The sequence below is a fragment of the Hippichthys cyanospilos genome, chromosome 14 (genome assembly GCF_059441005.1).
Source record: "Hippichthys cyanospilos isolate Australia breed blue-spotted pipefish chromosome 14, RoL_Hcya_1.0, whole genome shotgun sequence".
Lineage (NCBI taxonomy): Eukaryota > Metazoa > Chordata > Actinopteri > Syngnathiformes > Syngnathidae > Hippichthys > Hippichthys cyanospilos.
This window is the reverse complement of record NC_142382.1, coordinates 20,774,530-20,788,824: the sequence shown is the minus strand read 5'-3', so window position 1 is coordinate 20,788,824 and position 14,295 is coordinate 20,774,530. Positions and strand designations below refer to the sequence as shown.

The 14,295-nt window shown below is 39.8% G+C and overlaps 1 protein-coding gene and 1 long non-coding RNA gene across 5 annotated transcripts in view; one reads left to right on the top strand and one right to left on the bottom strand.

Annotated features, from left to right (window-relative positions):
• Positions 1-14,295, top strand: part of LOC148413275 (uncharacterized) — a 77,426-nt gene that overhangs the window by 3,049 nt on the left and 60,082 nt on the right. The gene's annotated exons all lie outside the window — the stretch shown is intronic.
• gabrr2a (gamma-aminobutyric acid type A receptor subunit rho2a) overlaps positions 1-14,295 on the bottom strand; it is a 137,073-nt gene that overhangs the window by 96,486 nt on the left and 26,292 nt on the right. The window lies entirely within an intron of this gene.

The window sequence follows — 14,295 nt, the reverse complement described above, 5'->3', positions numbered from 1 at the left end:
GTGGTGTGAGCATAGAGTGACACATCCAGACTGTTACCTTAATAATGTGCATTGTCCCTTTTAAAGCAAATAAAATTAAGTTGTGCACTGTGGAAGTCATCCACCCACCCATTATCTGTAGCCATTGATCCTCACTAGGGTCACTGATTTGCTCGTGCCTATCCCAACTGTCTACGGGCAGTAGGCGGGGGACACGTTGGACTGGTTGCCAGCCAATCATAGGGCACGATGACAAACATGCATGTTTTTGGAATGTGGAAATAAGTTGGAGAGAACCCACACAGGCTCAGGGAGAACATGCTAAATCCGCACAGGTCAGCGCGAGCTTAATTTGACTTCGAGACTCTGAACTGTGAGGTTGACGTGCTGACCACTCTTACTCCCAGCTGCGCTGTGCAAATCAAATAACCCAATAAAAACAAATATGTACACCAAGGACATCAAAAAAGTGTAAAACTGCAAATGATTCAAGTTGAACTACTCAATTACTTTCAAAATCCACTCTCCTTATCTGTGCAACTGTGTAATAAACTGTTAAATAAAATGATAATCATAATATAATAAATTATGATCAAAATGATTTTTGTTTTTCATATTTCTGCCTTTGGCATGTGTGGAAGTTGTCTGCACCCTACTTCAATAATGCCTAATACGCATATCATATTTAATCTTAAATTTAGGGAAGTTACATTTCTGTTTGGTTTAACCTGAGTGATCAACTCAGTTATTTCAATGCAGTCAAGCTGTCCCACTCTCGCGAAAATGAAGTCAAATGAGCCGCACCACACATTTTGTTTACTAGGCATTACAGTAAAAGGCCATCAACGAGAGGTGCTCGTCACTTTCAAAGTAAAGGATGTCCGATTTGCCTACGTGGAGGTGAACACGCCGGGTTAAAAAGAAAAGGTTATGAAAAGAAAATGTCACCATTAATTTCTATCTTGGGACAAAATAAATTAAGGAGTTTCAAGTATGCATATAGAAAATAAATTCAAGTAGATGTTTATTAGGGCCCGAGCAGCTACCGCTGCGAGAGCCCTCTTGTTTTTCTCCGTATTATTATTATTATTATTATTATTATTATTATTATTATTATCAGGGCCCGAGCAGCTACCCCTGCGAGAGCCCTCTTGTTTTTCTCTGGATTATTATTAGGGCCCGAGCAGCTACCGCTGCGAGAGCCCTCTTGTTTTTCTCCAGATTATTATTCTTATTATTAGGGCCCGAGCAGCTACCGCTGCGAGAGCCCTCTTGTTTTTCTCCAGATTATTAGGGCCCGAGCAGCTACCGCTGCGAGAGCCCTCTTGTTTTTCTCCAGATTATTATTATTAGGGCCCGAGCAGCTACCGCTGCGAGAGCCCTCTTGTTTTTCTCCAGATTATTATTCTTCTTCTTCTTATTATTATTATTATTAGGGCCCGAGCAGCTACCGCTGCGAGAGCCCTCTTGTTTTTCTCCGGATTATTAGGGCCCGAGCAGCTACCGCTGCGAGAGCCCTCTTGTTTTTCTCCAGATTATTATTCTTATTAGGGCCCGAGCAGCTACCGCTGCGAGAGCGCTCTTGTTTTTCTCCAGATTATTATTCTTATTAGGGCCCGAGCAGCTACCGCTGCGAGAGCCCTCTTGTTTTTCTCCAGATTATTCTTCTTATTATTATTAGGGCCCGAGCAGCTACCGCTGCGAGAGCCCTCTTGTTTTTCTCCAGATTATTATTCTTATTATTATTAGGGCCCGAGCAGCTACCGCTGCGAGAGCCCTCTTGTTTTTCTCCAGATTATTATTCTTATTAGGGCCCGAGCAGCTACCGCTGCGAGAGCCCTCTTGTTTTTCTCCAGATTATTATTCTTATTATTATTATTATTAGGGCCCGAGCAGCTACCGCTGCGAGAGCCCTCTTGTTTTTCTCCAGATTATTAGGGCCCGAGCAGCTACTGCTGCGAGAGCCCTCTTGTTTTTCTCCAGATTATTCTTATTCTTATTATTAGGGCCCGAGCAGCTACCGCTGTGAGAGCCCTCTTGTTTTTCTCCGGATTATTATTATTAGGGCCCGAGCAGCTACCGCTGCGAGAGCCCTCTTGTTTTTCTCCGGATTATTATTATTATTAGGGCCCGAGCAGCTACCGCTGCGAGAGCCCTCTTGTTTTTCTCCAGATTATTATTATTATTATTATTATTATTATTATTTACTGTGCAGCGCTTTTCCATTTTTGAGGGCCTAAAGCCCTCTTGTTTTTCTCCAGATTATTATTATTATTATTATTATTATTATTATTTACTGTGCAGCGCTTTTCCATTTTTGAGGGCCTAAACATGCACGAAAAGTCACCAAAATTTGCACATTTGTCGGGCCCGGTGAAAAATTGGATATTTTTGTGTTTCCCAAAACAATGCAAAAAAAATGGCTCTGCAGCGCCACCTAAGGTTGAAAAAGTGCACCTGGTCCCGGCCCGTTTGACCTAGAGCTACGAAAATTTTTAGGCATATGTAGGACCTAGAGACCTACAAAAAAGTCAGCGCGAGCCATGTGCTCAGATATACAGAAAAAGAGTTATGAATTTTTGAATGTGCATTTTTGGCCCATTTTTGCACGTTTGTAGGTCCCAAACTGCTCCTTGTTTCTCCTAAACGCTTTACTCAATCGCCTTCAAATTTGCTGTGGTCCATATTCACACATAGGGGCACAAGTGGGCAAAATTTGGTGCAGATCCGCTGGCATATATGATAGGGGCGTGGCTTCAAATTATGTGTCCAATTTTTCCTTCGCCAAGAGGGACATAAACCTTAATAACTTTGATGTACTAGCTTAAAAAAATCTAAAACTTCATAGACACATGGAAACTTATGTCTTTAACACCTTTGAAAAAAGTTTTTTTAAATACCTACTAGCGCCGCCTAGTGGTTGATTAAAATGTCATTTTTTACACTTTCATGTATTGTGCTCAGTCTGTTTAAGTAAAACAAATGAAAATTGGTCAGAATATCATTAAGACATGGAATATTAAGGTTTTAAAATTTTACGGCATTTCGATAATGGGCGTAGTCTGCACGCCACCTCAAAGTCAGATGACTCGCCAAAACAAAAAAAGTGGCTGTAATTGGCCCCAAAATGGCCTTATGAGTGGAAAATAGCCTCTCACTCCCGGCCCGTTTGACCTAGAGCTCCAAAAATTTGTAGCCTTATGTAGGACCTCGAGCCCTACAAAAAAGTCAGCGCGAGCCATGTGCTCAGATGTACAGAAAGAGAGTTATGAATTTTTGAATGTGCACTTTTGGCCCGTTTTTGCTCATTTGCAGGTCCCGAACTGCTCCTTTTTTCTCCCAAACGCTTGACCCGATCGACTTCAAATTTGCTGTGATGTTTTATCTGACTGTGAGGCACAATTGTTCAAATTTTTGTGATGATCCGCCATCAAATATGTTGGGGGCGGGGCTTCATATTATGCCTTTGATGATTACTTTGCCACATGTGAAACAAACCTTTATAACTCAGCTTTACAAGCTTAGAAAAATCTGAAACAGACACATGGAGACTCAAGCCCTTAACACAAGTGTTTAAAAAGATATTCAATTGCTTATAAGGCCATCTAGTGGCAAACAAAAATGTCAGTCTGATGTCTCGCCAAAACGAAAAAAGTTGCTGTGTTTGGTCCCAGATGGTTTTATCTTTTCTAAACTTCATATATTTGATGGGTTTCCAATGCGGAATACACCTAACAATGTATTTTTTTTTATAGTGCGAGCGCCACCTAGTGGCAGCCAAAAATATAGCATTTTTAAACGTTTTTATGTGTTTAGCTGAGCCCTTTGATGTAATATCGCTGAAATTAGGTCTGCTAAGCCTCTAGACAGCCCTGCTGACCTCCACCAAATTTTACGAAGTTTCGATAATGGGCGTGGCCTCTACGACCATTTTCATTCCGAAACTTTATCTGTCCAGTAAAAGTTGCTGTAATTTGACCCAGATGATCTGATCTTCTCACAATTTCACACATTGGATGAAAATATTCTCCTGAACATATCGACAAAAATATATTCCAGTTTAAAGCTAGCGCCTTCTAGTGGCTGCAAAAAATGTCATTAGTCACAAGATTAAAGTCAATCCTGTTTGGTTTGACCTACAGCTATGAAACTTTGTAGGCAAATGAAGGACTGCGAGACCTACAAAAAAGTCAATAGAAGTGATGTGCTAGGATGTACAGAAAAATTGTTATGAATTTTTTTTAATGTGCAGTTTTGTCCCATTCTTAGACATTAGCTGGTCTCAAACTAGTGCCTTTTTCTCTTAAACGATTCACCCCATTACCTTCAACTTTGGCATGAATCATTATCCAAGTGAGGGGCACACATAGTCCAAATATCGTGAAGATCTCTAGACATAAAAGATGGGGGCGGAGCTTCAAATTATGTTTAATACTTCCTTTGCCAAGAGTGACAAAAATCTAAATAACTCAGCTATGACAGCTTCAAACCATCTGAAACTTTCCTGGGCCTTTAAAAGTAATGCAATAATACAGCTATGTGATAAACTTTCAAATCATTTACAGCGCCACCCAGTGGCGGACAAAAATCTCATTTTTTATACTTTTATGTACTGTGAAATGCCTGTTTGACTAAATGAACTCAAAAATGGTCAGAAAAGCTATGACACATTGGAACATTAAGGTTCTCAAATTTTATGACTTTTCATTAAAGGGCGTGGCCTCTATGCAAACTCAAAGTTTGATGTCTCCCCAAAACGGTAAAAGTTGCTGTAATTGGACCTAGATGATCTGATGTTTGCAAAACTTCATATATGGGATGGGAGTCCAATGTGAAACACACCTACAAGCCTATTTTTTATCACAGTACGAGCGCCACCTAGTGGCAGCAAAAAATATAGCAAATCCTTAATGTTTTTATGTACTCTGCTGAGCCCCTTGAAGTGATATCCCTTAAATGTTTTCTGAAAAGCCAGTGACCATGCCTTATGCCCTCCACAAATCACTACAATGTTTCGACAGTGGGTGTGGCCTATATGGCATTGTAAGTCACAAAATCGAAACAATAAAAGCTGCAGTAACTCCACCCACATTGTCCCACCTTGTCTAAATTTTACATATTTGGTAAGAGTCCTGCACTGAAATCATCTACAACTAAGTTTTCATCCTTCATACTCCTTGTTCATACCCCGACCTGTTCATACCCCAACGTGCACAGGTCTGCGAGGGCCCTTTATAGCTGCTTGCAGCTCTAGTTATTATTAGGGCCCGAGCAGCTACCGCTGCGAGAGCCCTCTTGTTTTTCTCCAGATTATTATTAGGGCCCGAGCAGCTACCGCTGCGAGAGCCCTCTTGTTTTTCACCGGATTATTATTATTATTATTATTATTATTATTATTATTATTATTATTATTATTATTTACTGTGCAGCGCTTTTCCATTTTTGAGGGCCTAAACATGCACGAAAAGTCACCAAAATTTGCACATTTGTCGGGCCCGGTGAAAAATTGGATATTTTTGTGTTTCTCAAAAGAATGCAAAAAAAATTGCTCTGCAGCGCCACCTAAGGTTGAAAAAGTGCACCTGGTCCCGGCCCGTTTGACCTAGAGCTACGAAAATTTTTAGGCATATGAAGGGCCAAGAGACCTACAAAAAAGTCAGCGCGAGCCATGTGCTCAGATGTACAGAAAAAGAGTTATGAATTTTTGAATGTGCATTTTTGGCCCATTTTTGCACGTTTGCAGGTCCCAAACTGCTCCTTCTTTCTCCTAAACGCTCTACTCAATCGCCTTCAAATTTGCTGTGGTTCATATTCACACATAGGGGCACAAGTGGGCAAAATTTGGTGCAGATCCGCTGACATATATGATAGGGGCGCGGCTTCAAATTATGTGTTCAATTTTTCCTTCGCCAAGAGGGACAAAAACCTTAATAACTTTGATGTACTAGCTTAAAAAAATCAAAAACTTCATAGACACATGGAAACTTATGTCTTTAACACCTTTAAAAAAAGTTTTTTTAAATACCTACTAGCGCCGCCTAGTGGTTGATTAAAATGTCATTTTTTACACTTTCATGTATTGTGCTCAGTCTGTTTGAGTAAAATAAGTGAAAATTGGTCAGAATATCATTAAGACACGGAATATTAAGATTTTAAAATTTTATGACTTTTCGATAATGGGCGTGGTCTGCACGCCACTTCAAAGTCAGATGACTCGCCAAAACGAAAAAAGTGGCTGTAATTGGCCCCAAAATGGCCTTATGAGTGGAAAATAGCCTCTCACTCCCGGCTCGTTTGACCTACAGCTACAAAAATTTGTAGCCTTATGTAGGACCTCGAGCCCTACAAAAAAGTCAGCGCGAGCCATATGCTCAGATGTACAGAAAGAGAGTTATGAATTTTTGAATGTGCACTTTTGGCCCGTTTTTGTTCATTTGCAGGTCCCGAGCTGCTCCTTTTTTCTCCCAAACGCTTGACCCGATCGACTTCAAATTTGCTGTGATGTTTTATCTGACTGTGAGGCAAAATTGTTCAAATTTTCGTGACAATCCGCAATCAAATATGTTAAGGGCGGGGCTTCATATTATGCCTTTGACGTTTACTTTGCCACATGTGAAACAAACCTTTATAACTCAGCTTTCTAAGCTTGGAAAAATCTGAAACTTCACAGACACATGAATACTCAAGCCCTTAACACATGTTTTAAAAAAAATCTTCAATTGCTTATAAAGCCACCTAGTGGCAAACAAAAATGTCAGTCTGATGTCTCGCGAAAACGAACAAAGTTGCTGTATTTGGACCCAGATGGTCTTATCTTTTCTAAACTTCATATATTTAATGGGTTTCCAATGCGGAATACACCTATCAACGTATTTTTTGTTATAGTGCGAGCGCCACCTAGTGGCAGCCAAAAATATAGCATTTTTTAAACGTTTTTAAGTGTTTAGCTGAGCCCTTTGAAATAATATCGCTGAAATTAAGTCTGAAATGCCTCTAGACAGCCTTGCTGACCTCCACAAAATTTTACGAAGTTTCGATAATGGCCGTGGCCTCTATGACCATTTTCATTCCGAAGCTTTATCTGTCCAGTAAAAGTTGCTGTAATTTGACCCAGATGCTCTGATCTTCTCACAATTTCACACATTGGATGAAAATATTCTCCTGAACATATCGACAAAAATATATTCCAGTTTAAAGCTAGCGCCACCTAGTGGCTGCAAAAAATGTCATTAGTCGAAAGATTACAGTCAATCCTGTTTGGTTTGACCTACAGCTATGAAACTTTGTAGGCAAATGAAGGACTGCAAGGCCTACAAAAAAGTCAATAGAAGTGATGTGCTAGGATGTACAGAAAAATTGTTAAGAATTTTTTTAATGTGCAGTTTTGTCCCATTCTTAGACATTAGCTGGTCTCAAACTAGTGCCTTTTTCTCTTAAACGATTCACCCCATTACCTTCAACTTTGGCATGAATCATTATCCAACTGAGGGGCACACATAGTCCAAATATCGTGAAGATCTCTTGACATAAAAGATGGGGGCGGAGCTTCAAATTATGTTTAATACTTCCTTTGCCAAGAGTGACAAAAATCTTAATAACTCAGCTATGACAGCTTCAAACCATCTGAAACTTTCCTGGGCCTTTAAAAGTAATGCAATAATACAGCTATGTGATAAACTTTCAAATCATTTACAGCGCCACCAAGTGGCGGACAAAAAACTCATTTTTTATACTTTTATGTACTGTGAAATGCCTGTTTGACTAAATGAACTAAAAAATGGTCAGAAAAGCTATGACACATTGGAACATTAAGGTTCTCAACTTTTATGACTTTTCATTAAAGGGCGTGGCCTCTATGCAAACTCAAAGTCTGATGTCTCCCCAAAACGGTGAAAGTTGCTGTAATTGGACCTAGATGATCTGATGTTTGCAAAACTTCATATATGGGATGGGAGTCCAATGTGAAACACACCTACAAGCCTATTTTTTATCATAGTACGAGCGCCACCTAGTGGCAGCAAAAAATATAGCAAATCCTTAATGTTTTTATGTACTCTGCTGAGCCCCTTGAAGTGATATCCCTTAAATGTTTTCTGAAAAGCCAGTGGCCATGCCTTATGCCCTCCACAAATCAGTACGATGTTTCGACAGTGGGTGTGGCCTATATGGCATTGAAAGTCACAAAATTGGAACAATAAAAGCTGCAGTAACTCCACCCACATTGTCCCACCTTGTCTAAATATTACATATTTGGTAAGAGTCCTGCACTGAAGTCATCTACAACTACTATTTCATTGTTCATAGTCCTTGTTCATACCCCGACCTGTTCATACCCCAACGTGCACAGGTCTGCGAGGGCCCTTTATAGCTGCTTGCAGCTCTAGTTCTTATTATTATTATTTACTGTGCAGCGCTTTTCCATTTTTGAGGGCCTAAACATGCACGAAAAGTCACCAAAATTTGCACATTTGTCGGGCCCGGTGAAAAATTTGATATTTTTGTGTTTCCTAAAACAATGCAAAAAAAATGGCTCTGCAGCGCCACCTAAGGTCGAAAAAGTGCACCTGGTCCCGGCCCGTTTGACCTAGAGCTACGAAAATTTTTAGGCATATGTAGGACCTAGAGACCTACAAAAAAGTCAGCGCGAGCCATGTGCTCAGATGTACAGAAAAAGAGTCATGAATTTTTGAATGTGCATTTTTGGCCCATTTTTGCACGTTTGCAGGTCCCAAACTGCTCCTTGTTTCTCCTAAATGCTTTACTCAATCGCCTTCAAATTTGCTGTGGTCTATATTCACACATAGGGGCACAAGTGGGCAAAATTTGGTGCAGATCCGCTGACATATATGATAGGGGCGTGGCTTCAAATTATGTGTTCAATTTTTCCTTCGCCAAGAGGGACAAAAACCTTAATAACTTTGATGTACTAGCTTAAAAAAATCTAAAACTTCATAGACACATGGAAACTTATGTCTTTAACACCTTTGAAAAAAGTTTTTTTCAATACCTACTAGCGCCGCCTAGTGGTTGATTAAAATGTCATTTTTTACAGTTTCATGTATTGTGCTCAGTCTGTTTGAGTAAAACAAGTGAAACTTGGTCAGAATATCATTAAGACATGGAATATTAAGATTTTAAAATTTTATGACTTTTCGACAATGGGCGTGGTCTGCACGCCACTTCAAAGTCAGATGACTCGCCAAAACGAAAAAAGTGGCTGTAATTGGCCCCAAAATGGCCTTATGAGTGGAAAATAGCTTCTTACTCCCGGCCCATTTGACCTAGAGCTCCAAAAATTTGTAGACTTATGTAGGACCTCGAGCCCTACAAAAAAGTCAGCGCGAGCCATGTGCTCAGATGTACAGAAAGAGAGTTATGAATTTTTGAATGTGCACTTTTGGCCCGTTTCTGCTCATTTGCAGGTCCCGAACTGCTCCTTTTTTCTCCCAAACGCTTGACCCGATCGACTTCAAATTTGCTGTGATGTTTGATCTGACTGTGAGGCACAATTGTTCAAATTTTCGTGATGATCCGCAATCAAATATGTTGGGGGCGGGGCTTCATATTATGCCTTTGATGATTACTTTGCCACATGTGAAACAAACCTTTATAACTCAGCTTTACAAGCTTAGAAAAATCTGAAACTTCACAGACACATGGAGACTCAAGCCCTTAACACAAGTGTTTAAAAAAATATTCAATTGCTTATAAGGCCATCTAGTGGCAAACAAAAATGTCAGTCTGATGTCTCGCCAAAACGAACAAAGTTGCTGTGTTTGGTCCCAGATGGTCTTATCTTTTCTAAACTTCATATATTTGATGGGTTTCCAATGCGGAATACACCTAACAACGTATTTTTTGTTATAGTGCGATCGCCACCTAGTGGCAGCCAAAAATAGAGCATTTTTTAAACGTTTTTATGTGTTTAGCTGAGCCCTTTGATGTAATATCGCTAAAATTAGGTCTGAAAAGCCTCTAGACAGCCCTGCTGACCTCCACCAAATTTTACGAAGTTTCGATAATGGGCGTGGCCTCTACGACCATTTTCATTCCGAAGCTTTATCTGTCCAGTAAAAGTTGCTCTAATTTGACCCAGATGATCTGATCTTCTCACAATTTCACACATTGGATGAAAATATTCTCCTGAACATATCGACAAGAATATATTCCAGTTTAAAGCTAGCGCCACCTAGTGGCTGCAAAAAATGTCATTAGTCGAAAGATTACAGTCAATCCTGTTTGGTTTGACCTACAGCTATGAAACTTTGTAGGCAAATGAAGAACTGCAAGACCTACAAAAAAGTCAATAGAAGTGATGTGCTAGGATGTACAGAAAAATTGTTAAGAATTTTTTTAATGTGCAGTTTTGTCCCATTCTTAGACATTAGCTGGTCTCAAACTAGTGCCTTTTTCTCTTAAACGATTCACCCCATTACCTTTAACTTTGGCATGAATCATTATCCAACTGAGGGGCACACATAGTCCAAATATCGTGAAGATCTCTTGACATAAAAAATTGGGGCGGAGCTTCAAATTATGTTTAATATTTCCTTCGCCAAGAGTGACAAAAATATTATTAACTCAGCTATGACAGCTTCAAACCATCTGAAACTTTCCTGGGCCTTTAAAAGTCATGCAATAATACAGCTATGTGATAAACTTTCAAATCATTTACAGCGCCACCCAGTGGAGGACAAAAATCTCATTTTTTATACTTTTATGTACTCTGAAATGCCTGTTTGACTAAATGAACTCAAAATTGGTCAGAAAAGCTTTGACACATTGGAACATTAAGGTTCTCAACTTATATGACTTTTCATTAAAGGGCGTGGCCTCTATGCAAACTCAAAGTCTGATGTCTCGCCAAATCGGTAAAAGTTGCTGTAATTGGACCTAGATGATCTGATGTTTGCAAAACTTCATATATGGGATGGGAGTCCAATGTGAAACACACCTACAAGCCTATTTTTATCATAGTACGAGCGCCACCTAATGGCAGCAAAAAATATAGAAAATCCTTAATGTTTTTATGTACTCTGCTGAGCCCCTTGAAGTGATATCCCTTAAATTTTTTCTGAAAAGCCAGTGGCCACGCCTTATGCCCTCCACAAATCAGTACGATGTTTCGACAGTGGCTGTGGCCTATATGGCATTGAAAGTCACAAAATTGGAACAATAAAAGCTGCAGTAACTCCACCCACATTGTCCCACCTTGTCTAAATTTTACATATTTGGTAAGAGTCCTGCACTGAAGTCACTACAACTACTTTTTCATCGTTCATAGTCCTTGTTCATACCCCGACCTGTTCATACCCCAACGTGCACAGGTCTGCGAGGGCCCTTTATAGCTGCTTGCAGCTCTAGTTATTATTATTATTATTTACTGTGCAGCGCTTTTCCATTTTTGAGGGCCTAAACATGCACGAAAAGTCACCAAAATTTGCACATTTGTCGGGCCCGGTGAAAAATTGGATATTTTTGTGTTTCCCAAAACAATGCAAAAAAATTGGCTCTGCAGCGCCACCTAAGGTCGAAAAAGTGCACCTGGTCCCGGCCCGTTTGACCTAGAGCTACGAAAAATTTTAGGCATATGTAGGACCTAGAGACCTACAAAAAAGTCAGCGCGAGCCATGTGCTCAGATGTACAGAAAAAGAGTTATGAATTTTTGAATGTGCATTTTTGGCCCATTTTTGCACGTTTGCAGGTCCCAAACTGCTCCTTGTTTCTCCTTAACGCTTTACTCAATCACCTTCAAATTTGCTGTGGTCCATATTCACACGTAGGGGCACAAGTGGGCAAAATTTGGTGCAGTTCCGCTGGAATATATGATAGGGGCGTGGCTTCAAATTATGTGTTCAATTTTTCCTTCGCCAAGAGGGACAAAAACCTTAATAACTTTGATGTACTAGCTTAAAAAAATCTAAAACTTCATAGACACATGGAAATTTATGTCTCTAACACCTTTAAAAAAAGTTTTTTTAAATACCTACTAGCGCCGCCTAGTGGTTGATTAAAATGTCATTTTTTACACTTTCATGTATTGTGGTCAGTCTGTTTGAGTACAACAAATGAAAATTGGTCTGAATATCAATAAGACATGGAATATTAAGGTTTCAAAATTTTATGACTTTTCGATAATGGGCGTAGGCTGCACGCCACCTCAAAGTCAGATGACTCGCCAAAACGAAAAATGTGGCTGTAATTGGCCCCAAAATGGCCTTATGAGTGGAAAATAGCCTCTCACTCCCGGCCCGTTTGACCTAGAGCTCCAAAAATTTGTAGCCTTATGTAGGACCTCGAGCCCTACAAAAAAGTCAGCGCGAGCCCTATGCTCAGATGTACAGAAAGAGAGTTATGAATTTTTGAATGTGCACCTTTAGCCCGTTTTTGCTCATTTGCAGGTCCCGAACTGCTCCTTTTTTCTCCCAAACGCTTGACCCGATCGACTTCAAATTTGCTGTGATGTTTTATCTGACTGTCAGGCACAATTGTTCAAATTTTTGTGATGATCCGCAATCTAATATGTTGGGGGCGGGGCTTTATATTATGCCTTTGATGATTACTTTGCCACATGTGAAACAAACCTTTATAACTCAGCTTTACAAGCTTAGAAAAATCTGAAACTTCACAGACACATGGAGACTCAAGCCCTTAACACAAGTGTTTAAAAAAATATTCAATTGCTTATAAGGCCATCTAGTGGCAAACAAAAATGTCAGTCTGATGTCTCGCCAAAACGAACAAAGTTGCTGTGTTTGGTCCCAGATGGTCTTATCTTTTCTAAACTTCATATATTTGATGGGTTTCCAATGCGGAATACACCTAACAACGTATTTTTTGTTATAGTGCGAGCGCCACCTAGTGGCAGCCAAAAATAGAGCATTTTTTAAACGTTTTTATGTGTTTAGCTGAGCCCTTTGATGTAATATCGCTAAAATTAGGTCTGAAAAGCCTCTAGACAGCCCTGCTGACCTCCACCAAATTTTACGAAGTTTCGATAATGGGCGTGGCCTCTACGACCATTTTCATTCCGAAGCTTTATCTGTCCAGTAAAAGTTGCTCTAATTTGACCCAGATGATCTGATCTTCTCACAATTTCACACATTGGATGAAAATATTCTCCTGAACATATCGACAAGAATATATTCCAGTTTAAAGCTAGCGCCACCTAGTGGCTGCAAAAAATGTCATTAGTCGAAAGATTACAGTCAATCCTGTTTGGTTTGACCTACAGCTATGAAACTTTGTAGGCAAATGAAGAACTGCAAGACCTACAAAAAAGTCAATAGAAGTGATGTGCTAGGATGTACAGAAAAATTGTTAAGAATTTTTTTAATGTGCAGTTTTGTCCCATTCTTAGACATTAGCTGGTCTCAAACTAGTGCCTTTTTCTCTTAAACGAATCACCCCATTACCTTCAACTTTGGCATGAATCATTATCCAACTGAGGGGCACACATAGTCCAAATATCGTGAAGATCTCTTGACAGAAAAGATGGGGGCGGAGCTTCAAATTATGTTTAATACTTCCTTCGCCAAGAGTGACAAAAATGTTAATAACTCAGCTATGACAGCTTCAAACCATCTGAAACTTTCCTGGGACTTTAAAAGTCATGCAATAATACAGCTATGTGATAAACTTTCAAATCATTTACAGCGCCACCCAGTGGCGGACATAAATCTCATTTTTTATACTTTTATGTACTGTGAAATGCCTGTTTGACTAAATGAACTAATAAATGGTCAGAAAAGCTATGACACATTGGAACATTAAGGTTCTCAACTTTTATGACTTTTCATTAAAGGGCGTGGCCTCTATGCAAACTCAAAGTCTGATGTCTCCCCAAAACGGTGAAAGTTGCTGTAATTGGACCTAGATGATCTGATGTTTGCAAAACTTCATATATAGGATGGGAGTCCAATGTGAAACACACCTACAAGCCTATTTTTTATCATAGTACGAGCGCCACCTAGTGGCAGCAAAAAATATAGCAAATCCTTAATGTTTTTATGTACTCTGCTGAGCCCCTTGAAGTGATATCCCTTAAATGTTTTCTGAAAAGCCAGTGGCCATGCCTTATGCCCTCCACAAATCAGTACGATGTTTCCACAGTGGGTGTGGCCTATACGGCATTGAAAGCTACAAAACTGTAACAATCAAAGCTGCAGTAACTCCACCCACATTGTCCCACCTTGTCTAAATTTTACATATTTGGTAAGAGTCCTGCACTGAAGTCATCTACAACTACTATTTCATCGTTCATAGTCCTTGTTCATACCCCGACCTGTTCATACCCCAACGTGCACAGGTCTGCG